This window comes from Emys orbicularis, chromosome 5 (genome assembly GCF_028017835.1).
Source record: "Emys orbicularis isolate rEmyOrb1 chromosome 5, rEmyOrb1.hap1, whole genome shotgun sequence".
NCBI lineage: Eukaryota > Metazoa > Chordata > Testudines > Emydidae > Emys > Emys orbicularis.
In genome coordinates, this window is record NC_088687.1 from 23109298 (window position 1) to 23122621 (window position 13324).

A 13324-nucleotide genomic window follows, 5' to 3' on the forward strand; every position below is an offset into this window, starting at 1 on the left:
GGATTTGGAAAGCTTGTGCAGAAGGACTGAACTCCCTCTCTGATCTATGGGGTACTTCATGTGTCCCAGCATGAAAGCGGCTTGAGGAGACAATGCTGAGTTAGGACAGAAGAAGCATGATGCATGCCCAAGTATCCACAAACGTATGTATCTACTCACCATTCTGGCTCTGGCGAGGAGTATACTGGAAATTAGGGTTACCAAAGACTGTTTTGGCAACCACAGCATGCACATCTAGACTAGCAACACAGCTTGTGTTTAAAAATGTGAAAGCTAACATGTTTTAACTAACACTTTAAAAAAAATTTAAGTTGTTTTTATATACAGATAAACACAACAAAACAAAACATATATGAACACATGCACACAATGGAAATACTATATACATAACAAAATTCAATATTCACTATTTGTTAAACCTGGAAAAACAAAAATAAATTCTGAACCCATAGAGGCCATGCAGAACATCAATTAAACTGAGTAAATTGATAAATAAATGAGAACATAACCTATGAGTATTGGGGACTAACATATACTAAACTGCAAAAGTATGCAATAGTTTCATGTGTGACCAGACATCATATTTTTTCCCCAGGCATTTCTATTAGACAGAGTCATTTTTTCCATTAATGCAGTAGTAAAGAGCTCACTAAGCCAGCCTGTGTATGAGGGAGGAATTGAAGATTTCCATTTCCCTGCAATAACTCTTTTGGCTACTAAAATAGTTACTGCAATCTATTCTTAAAGTTAAGTAGTAATACCAATTCATCCAGCACCCCTAAAATACACAAGGCTTGAAGAAGGAAATAGCAACACAAAGTTTTTGAGAGAGCACTGAATATGGTGTTCCAGAAGAAGGCTATGTTCTTTTTCCCATTTTTCTTTGAGATTGAGACTGAGAGGAAAATGCAAAGTATTAAGCCACCTATAAGTAATTCCTACAAAGTGACTTTTGTTTCCATATTTCTTAACATGCTCTTCTAGTGCTCAGCAAGTTGAAAGAGACAATTTGTCCCCTATCCTTGCATGAATCCTTGAGGATAGCTGCTGAAAGAAGGAGCTGAGAGATACCAGTAGCTGATATTTGCTACACATATAACCGAAGGAGGCCAGTCTTTCATCTAGTGTTATTTAATTTTTGCTAATCCTTTTTCTATCTAAATTATCTTAAGCGTGGATTTGGTCTTGATCCTGAGGCATGGGTTATCCCATAGTGGTACAAGAAGAGAATTAGTAAGATTGGATGCAGTAATCATCTTAACGTATTTTAGGATGCCCAGGTGGCAAAGACAGGATTTTTCCTTAAGGGTGTAGGTAGCCTCTTAAGGTATATAAAAGAAGATTGGGAACCAAATGGCATAGCTAAATATTTTTCAATTTCAAATCAGGCCAGCGTGTGTACAGAGTTACCGGAGGGGAGCCATCTTACAATAGGACACATTTGGAATGCTAAATAAGATAGATACAAAAATGTTAACACCTAAATACATTATTTCCTTGCATATTTAAAATGGAAAATGCTGAAATTGAAAAGGATCTGGTCTTTTGAATATATCCATTGCTTGTGATTTATTCCAGTTAATGCAAAAACCAGACATCTTTCCAAAAAAATACCAACTACATTCAATAATGATGGTATTGATGAGGATGGATTCTTCAATAGTACAAAAATGTCATCAGGATATAAACTGATTTTGTATTCTTTTCTGTTTATAGTCACACCTTCAAATGACAGAGTACTGATGTATATGCATTGCCAGGGGTTGAAGAGAGACATTAAAAAGGAGGGACGAAAGGGCACAGCCCAGTTGTGTCCCTCCTTTTAGTTGAAGTGTGGGATAAATGATTCCATTAGGTGATCGTGAAGTGAGGGGAGAGTTGTATAATTCCCAATTCATGAATATTGGCCCAAATCCTTTTTTTTTTTTTTTTTAAAGACAGTCATTAGATAAGGCCATTCAACTCTATTAAAGGCTTTCTCTGAATCTAGACATAAGGCTATGGAGGGAACATCTGACATCTGAGCTTTCTGGATCAAGTGAGCGAATTTTCTTGTATTATCTGCAGCCAATCTTCCTTTAATGAAACCAATCTGATCTGTGTGTATAATTGATGGGATAATGGTGTTCAGTCACATCATTAAATTTTTTGCAATCTGTGTTCAATAGAGGTATGGGGCGGAAGTTGCCACAGTTGCAATCATCTTTATTCTTCTTTAACATTAAAGTAATTAAAGTAGTTCTCATGTCATGAGACATGGTTCCTTTTTGGAATGTTTCAGTGAATATCTTTGAAAGAATAGAAGATAGCTGATTACAAAATGTTTTGTAGAAATCTGCCAGAAGACCATCCATCCCAGGGGCCTTGCCAGAATTAATTTTTTTATAGCCTGTTTGATCCCTTATTTTGTGATAGTTATGTCCTTAAACACTTGTTCTGAAGTTAGGATATTTCATTGATCAATGAAATGATCACATTTATTAGAGTCAAATTGGTTGTCTGATTTATATAAAGCTTGATACAATTGCTTAAATTGATTATTTGTATCTATTGGTTCAAGAGTGGCACACCAGTCTTCTTGTAATAAGGGAAATATTGATTTTGGCTAGCTCAATCTTAAGTCTTCTGGCAAGCAGCTTACCTGCTTTATCTCCTCATTTATAATACAGATTTAACCTCTCTAGTCTGGCAACATCCGTGGTCCGGAGTGGGGAATGGGGAATGAAAGGGATAAAATCCTAGCCCTATAGAAGTCATTAGGAATCCTGCCAGGGCCTGGATTTCAACTAAGGGGTCAAGATATATAGACACAATGTATATAGATAAGCACAAGGACTAAACTGATGTTACAGAAAAATAAAAGACTACCATTCTCACGATCATAATTGCAGTTTATACTTCTGTTGCCTGAAACTTACAAGGGAACGGTTGAGGTACAGGGTAAAATTAAAATCTCTGAGGTCTGACAATAAAAAATATTGAGAATTTAAGCTAAGTCTGAAAAAAAATGTCTATTTGTGCCTGAAGCACAAGGAGCTTGCAATACTCATTATTTCTGATTCACAAGGTACAACTGATAAGCAGAGAATGTGCAAAATTTTAGAATATGCATTAGACTGAACGCTTTGCAAAATACATGCAGAAATTGAGATTGTACCAGACCTGCCAAATCTTACAGATTTGCATCCTCACCATTGATTTCCATTTGGAACATATAGCCATGTGACATATTTCATGTTTTCCCTCAGCGGTTTCATATACGTACTGTTCTGTTTGCCTATCAGGAATTGTGCTACTTTCTGAGAGAAGACATCTGGGCTTGGGAAAGACTAATCTGGGTAAAGTAAAAACACCCTTGCCAAAACTTGAAGAGGGTGTGTGTGTGTGTGTGTGTGTGTGTGTGTGTGTGTGTGTGTGTGTGTGTGTGTGTGTGTGTGTGTGTGTGTGTTTGAAGTTTTAAAATGCTCAGATATTATTCATGACTTATTATTTTCATCTGTCTCTGTATTTCCTCATCCCAGGTTAAAGCAGGAATGCATAGATTACTATAAAATAGTTCTCGCTGTCTTTGCTGCTTAAAAACAGGAGAACATCCAAAAAGCTTTCAGTTAAACTTGTTCTTGTAATAGGTAAAGCTCAATTTGTAGATCCAGACAGACTGGATAAGCTTTGGATAAACATTGTAAGTTACTTATCCGGACCAAAACTTGTATAGCTCTCGGTAAAGAAGAAGAAAGAAAAAAAAAGCATTGACACACTTAGATGACTGGAGCATCGAAGTGACTAAGCAAATAAATCAGAGTAAAAGGGAAATTGACAGATGCCCTCCTCTATTCTACATTCTCACCAGCTACTCCCAGTAGACAGAGGAAGTGGGGTGGCAAGAAAAAGGAAGCTGTGGCACCTGTTGAAGGGGAAACACTCTCATGTAGTTCTAAATCAGGGGTTGGCAACGTTTGGCACGCGGCTCGCCAGGGTAAGCACCCTAGCGGGCCGGGCCAGTTTATTTACCTGCTGATGTGGCAGGTTCGGCCGATCGCGGCCCCCACTGGCCGCAGTTCGCCGTCCCAGGCCAATGGGGGCGGCGGGAAGTGGCGCGGGCGAGGGATGTGCTGTCCGCGGCTTCCCGCCGCCCCCATTGGCCCGGGACGGCAAACTGCGGCCAGTGGAGGCCGCGATTGGCTGAACCTGCCACGTCAGCAGGTAAATAAACTGTCCCGGCCCGCTAGGGTGCTTACCCTGGCGAGCCGTGTGCCAAACGTTGCCGACCCCTGTTCTAAATGGAAGGATAGAAGGTGGCCCTTCATCTTTTCTCCTCCCTTTAAAAGATCCTAGGCTAATGTACAGATAAGGGTATCAGATTAACTCAAAAGGAGTGTAAGGGAGTATGAAGGTGTCTAAATTGCTGTAAGTCATGCTGAGAGAGTTGTAGGAAGAAATGTCATACCAGATTAGCCTCACCTCTTAATGTAGCCCTTAATATGCAAGCTGTGCAATTCAAAAGATGCCAACAGCAAAGGGGAACCAGGCAAAGATTAAGAGCTTGGATTCAGTGAAGGTGTTGGTATTAACATTTTCTTGGAATCTGCTGATGTAGCTCTTAGAACATAGCTATCTCTAAAGACATAGGAATGCTCAGTACCACGCCACAAGGATTAACCAAAAAAACCACACTTTATGAAGACCAGTTCATATTTTCTTCCTTGCTTTATCAAAGGTTTCTTGTTCCTAGTGCTTATTAAAATTATTATGCTCAATAGAAAACCAGAATAAAGTCTAACTGTGCTTTTAAGAGCTATCCCCCCCCACACACACACACACTTTGTCAAATAGCATGAAAGGGAATTTAAACCATGTCAATGTAGTCACTAATGCCCATGCAGAGTGGTTAGAGGAGGACCAGAGATATCCAGAAATCCATTAATATCAAGTTCTACTAGAAACAGGACATGGGGGCATGAAATAACAATTATTCCTCATTTTGCAAGATTCATTTGCTCTTCTAGCCTTCTTTGAAGTGCATTTAGAAAAGCTATAAGGGTAACAGAAAGTAACTAAATGGTCAGACTATCATGAAGACTTTGTGCATGGGTCAGTTTATTGGATTTTTTCCCCCTTTCCACTTATGAGATGATAGCAGAAAATCAAAAAACCATAGTCCTAAGGCTGAACTTCCTCAGTTATAGGTGGATTTTTTTCTTTTCCCTTTCCACTTATGAGATGATAGCAGAAAATCAAGAAACCATAGTCTTAAGGCTGAACTTTCTCAGTTATAGGTTTGGAGTGTACTTTAATACAGATTTGGCTCCATATTTCTCAACCTTAATTCATGGGAATATTTTATTTTTATTTTTCCAATTTTTCACTGAAAAATAGCCATTTTACCATAGCCAAGAACTACTTTGTGGACTTGGATAAGTTAGTATTAGAAAGTTTCAGAGATTAAAAAATGTTAGTATCATACCTAAAGTACTGTAAGCACTAGATGAGAGTTGCTAGTTTCAAGTTATTTTTAATTCAAGTTATTTTAAATGTTATGGAAACAGTTTTTCTATATGTAAAGAAATGTGTACTATAGTAAAACTACTCAGTTCAGTATGTTTCTAAAAAGCTTAATATCTTATATTTCTGTTGATGGTTATCTGTTTTATAAAGTACCATGCACATCTATGGTGCTTTTTAAGTAAATGAATATAATTAGTAATAATAAATTACAGCAGCATTCTTTATTAAAAGTTGCTTTTCAAAGCTAAATAAACTTTTTCTTTCTTCTTTGGTTACACTGCTGGCTAGGGTTGCCAACTTTCTAATGGCACAAAACGGAACGCCCTTGCCGCGCCCCTTCTCCGAGGCCCTGCCCCCCACTCACTCCATCCCCCCTCCCTCCGTCTTTCACTTTCCACCACCCACCCTCACTCACAGTCACTGGGTTGGAGTGTGGGAGGAGGTCAGGGTTCCAGCTGGGGGTGTGGGCTGGGCATGAGGGTTTCAGGGTGCAGTAGGGGGCTCAGGGCTGGGGCAGGAAGTTGGGGTGTGGGAGGGGATGAGGGCTCTGGCTGGGGGTGGGGGCTCAGGGTGGGGCTGAGGTTGAGGAGTTTGGAGTGCGGGACGGGCTCACGCCTGGGGCAGGGGGTTGGGATGCGGGATCTGGCTTGCGGAGTGGGCTCTGGGGTGGGGCCGGAGATGAGGAGTTCAGGAGGGGGCTTAGGGCTGGAGGAGGGGGTTGAGGTGCGGGAGGGAGTCCGGGGTGTGGGCTCCGGGCAGTGCTTACTCAGATGACTCTCAGAAGCAGCCGGCATGTTTGGCTCCTAGGTGGAGGAGCCAGGGGGCTCTGCGTGCTGCCCGTGCTGGCAGGCACCACCCCCGCAGCTACTGTTGGCTGTGGTTCCCAGCTAATGGGAGCTGTGGAGCTGGCACTTGGGGCAGGGGCAGTGCGCAGAGCCCCTATGGCCGCCCATGCCTAGGAGCTGGACATGCCAGCTGCTTCTGGGAGCTGCACGGAGCCAGGGCAGGCTGGGAGCCTGCCTTAGCCCTGCTGTGCTGCTGACAGGACTTTTAGCAGCCTGGTCTGCAGTTCTGACTGGAGCTGCCAGGGTCTCTTTTCGACCAGGCAATCTGGTCGAAAACCAGATGCCTGGCAATCCTGCTGCTGGCAACATATTCAAATACCCTTTTAATAAATCAAGCATGTTTTAAATTTCTTGTAATTATAAGTTAAGTCTATATCAACCATGGAGATCCTTTTAATTTAATGAAAATCCATGTCTTTTACTTGTAACGGGTATCCCACTGGCTGAACCACAAGAATGCAAGGAAAATACTTTGTTCATAAATAAAGCAAAGCATGCACTAGAGGACCAAATCTTCAAATCCTTAAACAAGCCCCAATCACACCCCTAGATCAATGGGCAAGAAAAACCTCTTTACATTGAACTGCCCCTTCCCTGCATAAGGGGGTATTGCCCATTTCTGCAGCACCCTATTCCTTGGCCTACAGAAGTCTGTCCTCAAGGTCCAAACTGAGGGAGGGAGTGGAGAGTTGGTGGGCCAGTGAAAGGAGCGGTTGGACATTATACACTAACCACCCCCACAGAGCTTACTGCAAACACACAGTACATCCTACATATTATTATCTTTTTCATTTAGACCCCTGTGGATTCTGGGGCAACACCATGGTCAAAGGGAATCCCTAGTAGTGCAACTTCACTGGAGCTATGCTACCAGTAAGCTGGAAGGTAGAGACTATCAAGAACCAGAGCTAATGTGGAAGCAGTAGGCCCTGTACCTATAACACTTGTTTCACCCTCAGACTCTTTGTAAAATCTTAATTCAATGTGGAATATCTGCAAGGAATTTTATCTCCCACGGGTTTTACTACAGGATGGGATTTTAGTCCACTGGATGACCACTGGAATTGATAGATGCTGAGCTTTGCCATGCGAGTTTTACTACCTTTATGTAATTATGACCCCTGTCATGTGACCGGGTCATAGGAATAAATGTCAGTCTCTTACCAGCACTCCTATGCCACAACTTTTTTGCTATTCACTAGCGAATGTGTGAGACTATTCTCACAAAGTTTCTCTCCTAACATGCTGATGTGATTTTCCTTCCCTCTTCTTCCCTAATGGCCAGTGCCACATGAATAGAAGTCAGATCATGAGTACAGGTTGTAGGAAAGCTGACTTCAGCCTTTTGACCCTCATCTCTACTCATGTTCTATAGAGGTTCTTATATTGTCCTCATCACCACAATAGCTCAACGCATTCCAGTAGTGTATTAGGTGGCATGACTAAAAACTATCATGTGCAGTGTGTTCTCTCTTCAGAGTAAAGTTGCTTAAAATGAGTTGGCAAAACACCTACTCAATACAAAACAGACATCTGTTCCAGGGGGAATGGCAGCTTTCAGCAATGGCACAATCATGTGTTCCCTAACTTTAAAACCCTTTTTGTTTTTTGTTTCCCATAATTGTCCCACTAAGGGACTTTACATGACTGCATAAGAATCGCTGGCTTATTCTAAGGATTAATTCCTGAGTTAAATATATTGTATGGACACATTTTGCAAATCAGGCCACACTCACCCATGGATGCACCAGCACCGCTCTTATGCACTTGCACCCATGGTTCACTGTTCCACATCCCTCATCTTTTATTCCAGTAACCATGAAATGCTTGCAATAAATATGACATATATACATTTACTAAATGCAATTACTAAGCATACGTTGGCTTCTGGATGTCAAAATAGATTTTTTTTCTTCAATAATAGCTCTAAAGTGGCCCCACATAACTAGTTACACTCTTTCAGGAAAACTTTATTGTTCAGTTTATGTCTAGCTAGAACAGAAGTTAAAGGACCTGAGCAATCGGGAGGCACCTACCACTAGAGCTACCTTTTTATTATAACATCACTAAAAAAGAGTCTCTTTTGCTTTTATTTTTCATTTGATCAGAGGTGATGTATTTTGCAGTCTGTCGATGAACTTGGGCAGATGAAGCAAGTCAGGAAATTTCAGAATTAAGCAAAACCTGAAGGACCAAATCAGCCCTTGACTACACCTCTACCCCGATATAACGCTGTCCTTGGGAGCCAAAAAATCTTACCGCGTTATATCGAACTTGCTTTGATCCGCTGGAGTGCGCAGCCCCCCCCCACCCCCCAAACACTGCTTTACCGCGTTATATTCTAATTCGTGTTATATCAGGTCGCGTTATATCGGGGTAGAGGTGTATTATACTTGAACCCAAATCCATGTAATGGCAATGGCATTTGTGCACACACAATAGAGGGCAAAATCTAGCATGAGTTTTCATTTAGGTGTGAATACAACATGAACATTTTAAAAAGTTCATAGCTGCAGGGGAGAAAAGTTATAAAATGTGACTATACTCTGAGGGAAAAAAGAAAACTTCTTGGGGGTTCAGTATTTTTCAATAACTCCCAGATCAAAACAAGTCAAAAGTTGGTCAGGGCATGCTCTTTATTGAGGACATGCCAAGTTTAACCGTTCACCTGCTTTGGAGTTATTGGTGTGGGATAAAAATGTGTGGCAATATTTTATAGCAGGATGAGAAGATTTTTTAATATTTACACATAATTCCAAACTGGCTGAAGACTTTTTCCTTCAAACTTTCACAGCCACAAAAGATAATTTTGGATTAAATGCACTTTGGCTGCAGACAGCCTGAATCTTTGGTCTATAACCTATCTTTGCTGTATAATATATTATACATACACCTCTACCTCAATATAAAGTGACCCGCTATAACACGAATTCGGATATAACGCGGTAAAGCAGCGCTCCAGGGGGGCGGGGCTGTGCACTCTGGCAGATCAAAGCAAGTTCGATATAACGCAATAAGATTTTTTGGCTCCCAAGGACAGCGTTATATCGAGGTCGGGTGTATATATAAATATGAGCATCAATGTGAATAATTATCACTAATATTTCAAAGGGCTCTTCAAGGACAAATCCTTATTACCTTCACTTATTCCTTTGCAGGACTGTGATAAATCCATTTGGACTCTATGTGAGGGATCAAAGTGAGGTTTTTTTTTATTGGTGTTGTGGTTTTTTTTTATTATTATTTGTAGGAAAATGGAAGGAAGCCTGAGGTTTTTTACATCCTAAGCATGCACTTCGCATACATACATCTTGTCAGAAGTGTACACATGTCAAAGATAGGTTGATAGCTAATAATTCACTGACTAGTGCCTTTTAGCTGAGAGAAATCTAAATTTTGTTAAAGAAATTAGCAAGCAACTTTGTACAGTTTTTGTATTTTGTATTTTTGTATTTGTAATTCAGAACTTTCTTTTTAAATGTGTAGCTTAATGTGTTACTGTCTTTGGTCATTATCCTGCATTCCTTTCACAGCTTAACTTCTGAGAGAGCTTTTATGTGAACGAGCAATGCTGGATTTTGCCATATGTTGTTTAATAATGTGTTATAAAACATACAGGATGTGCCATATGGCTACATGGCTGAGGGATGCTATGAAAAGCCCCTCTTCTTTTGTATTTCCTGACATCTTAGCCACGATTCTGGGGAGCTTTATAGCCACTTTACACAACACTATTGGCAGAATCTGGCCATAAAGCAGGTATGTGCAATGTGAGGATCACCTCAGTGTAGGGGAATCCTCCAGTGGTAGAGCTGGCATAGCTGTTTCTGTGTCACTGTCCTCTCTACTGCAGGCATTCATAGGGGCATAGCTGGGGCAGCCAGGGCTTCACGATGCATCACTGATCCCCAGCTGGCATTTTGGCCCCATGCAGTTTTCACATAACTTAGAGCAGGGATCAGGCCTGACTCACAACTAGCCCAGGACAGGCGAGTGCAAAGGCCACCTTTGTAGTTCCCCACACTCCTCTGAGCTTACTTGTGGACTCCTTGGCTGCCACCATGGTAGGATCTACAATTATGTTCTGTTCTGAAGGAAAATGAGATCTGCAGGATTGAGAAGGAGATTGTGAGCCTCAAGTGCTTGATGCATTTCCAGCACCAGGTCAGAGTCCGCTGAATGCCCATCTGCTCCACCCTCCAGGAAATTTCCTGGTGCATATGAATGTTGCTGCTGCTCTGGGGGAAGCTGTGGAGAACAGTGTACTCCAAACACACAATGATCAGCACCTGGGTGTGGTCAGCTGGCCAAGGAGCTGTTCTTGGACAAGATGCATTTTCCCCTATACTGATCTGTGAAGAGTGCAGTGTAAAGCTGGTCTGATATGGTCAGTGCAGCTTGCTACTACCAGTGAAAATGGGAGTTAGGGACCTTTATAGAACGGGAGAGATCAGGAAAAAAAGGGTTCAGGGCATTGTGGGAATGAGGGTGGAGGACTATGGAATCTTGACACTGACAACTGGCAGAGGTACAGGGCTGTACTAAGGTGTGTACTTACCCACACTCCTCAGGTGTGCTAGCTTGCTCACCCTCTACTCACCTTCAGCCAGGCGCTTCTGGGATTTAGGTGTGGACAATAGGGGCTTATAGCACAACCACACACGGACACGTGTACAGTTGCTAGTATAGACATACTCTAAGGATTGGCCCATGTAGATCCCCACATAAAATGTTAATTACTACATGCTCAAGCTATTTGCTTTCAGATAATGTAGGTACATCACAGATAAATTACCGTATTTAAAATGCCTGCCTGCTGTCTGCTCTTTTTAAAAAAAAAAAAAATCACAAAGTAGTTATATAGTCACAAAACAAATAACCAATCTCAGAAATGACTTCAGAGTTGCCTTTCCTACTGGATGATTCTGTAACAAGGCAATTTCTTACACCATATTTTGTCTACTTGATAGAGTGGTACAGCCCTATATTCTAGACAGTAATTATATAGTTTAAGAAGTATTTAAAAATGTATTATTGTTCCATGACCTTCCCGTCCATTGGGTAAATATATAATTAGCTTGTTTTCCCCAACCACTTCCTACATACATTTTAGCTATATGTACATTTGAACTCTGTAAAGTAAGCAAATGTGAAGGTAGGCCTCCTGTACACATGGGAACTGGACACATAAATAGCACATACAAGTTCTCAGGTGCAGTAATTTTCTTTTTGAAACAAATGGATACTGCTTATTTATGATATCATTTAATTTTATTGCACAAATTAGATTTAAATTTATGTTAGCTGCAAAATCAGAATGAACTTAAAAATATCCAAACGTGGTTCTCATTTTAGTCGGGGTTTGATACCCCTTTCAAAATATTTGAGAGTGTTTCATTAATTATAAACATACTATTTAATATCATAATAAATAAAATACTAAAATAGTTTGTGCTTACATAACTCTTCTCATAAAGGAATTTCAAAGTACTTCGCAATGGAATAGTATTTCCCTTGTATAAACTTAGGGACAGATATTCAGAATAGGTCAGCTCTCACTTGGGCACCTAAATGAAGTGAGCAGATTTTAAAAAGTGTTCAGTACCCAGAAGTTTCCACTGCTCTCAGTAAGAGCTCTTGAATGCTGAGCAATTTAGAAAATGTGGCTACTTCTTTATGTGCCTAAATAGGAGTTGAGCTGTTTTGAAAAACTCGCCTTGGGGACAGTCTGATATTTTAAGTATCTATGCATATGAATAAGTTTGATTCACCGGGTAGTCCAACTGATTTCCATGGAACTACTGCTAGCCCCAGTCCTACTTCAGGAACTGATAGCACAGACCTTTGTTCCTAGGATGATAATGCAGGATTAGGGCCATGAATAATATGTCACCCACGGCTCTGATCTCGCAAACGGGCACATATTTAACATATTTAAATGAATAGTCTCATTTGCTGGAATAAAACCACTCCTGTCGTAAAATTAAACACATGTAAGTGTTCGTATGATGCCTGCCCATATAAGTAAAGTTAATCCTGTGCATAAAGGTTTGCAAGATCCCAAAGACACAATAGCTGGGATTTTCAATGGGAACTGGGATTTATCTTCTATAATATTCTTTGAAAACTCTACCCAGAATGAGCCAGTGCCACAGCCAAAAATAGAATCCAGGTCTACACAATTGCTCCTGTTCTCCAGCTACTAGACCTCTATCACTAGACCTCTATCACTAGGTCATGCTGTATAAAGAAGTTGAGAATGTTGCAAAGTCTCATTGTAAAATTGTATTTCTACCTCTGCTCAGATCATTTAAAAACAATTAAAATACAATAAATTTTTACTCTATTTGTTTTAATAATTAACACAACACTGTCCCAAAATACAAGTATTGGATAGCTAGAGTTTCTTTATGTAACTTATTTTATTTATCTGACTCAGTTCTCTAGTGTATTGTTTTCTACATACGTGAATACTTCGTAGTATGCAACTCACGCGGCACTTAAAAAGGTACAAACTAGAGACGTTATTTCTAGTGTAATCCATCAAAGTTAAAGAATAGGTGACCAAAACCAGATGTTAAGCAGAAGTATTTTATATGTAATTGTCAGTTTACAAAATTGTGTTATGCTGAAGCTGCCATATAAAGAGAAAGAAAAACTACAGGTGCTTACACATAGGTGACAGAATCTCATAAGTAACATCTGTGGTAACGTTATAAGGATCATGATAAAATATTCACAACAACTAACTACTGGTCATGTAATTTAATTCTTTCCCTAAAATTGTGTTACCACCCAAATCCTAAACTTTTATGTCAAAGTCACAGAGGAAAACAAATAACCACTCTGCCTTGCAGCCTCTGTATGCATATAATTAAAGGAAAAGGATATCCCTCACAACCAGGAGCGGCGCCAGGGTTTTGCCACCCTAGGCGGCAGCGCTCCTCCTCTGAGCATTCGGCGGCGGGGGTCCT

At 40.5% G+C, this 13324-nt stretch overlaps 1 protein-coding gene across 1 annotated transcript in view; it reads right to left on the reverse strand.

Moving 5' to 3' along the window:
* The window catches only part of CCSER1 (coiled-coil serine rich protein 1), a 1077958-nt gene that overhangs the window by 159475 nt on the left and 905159 nt on the right, over nt 1-13324 (reverse strand). The gene's annotated exons all lie outside the window — the stretch shown is intronic.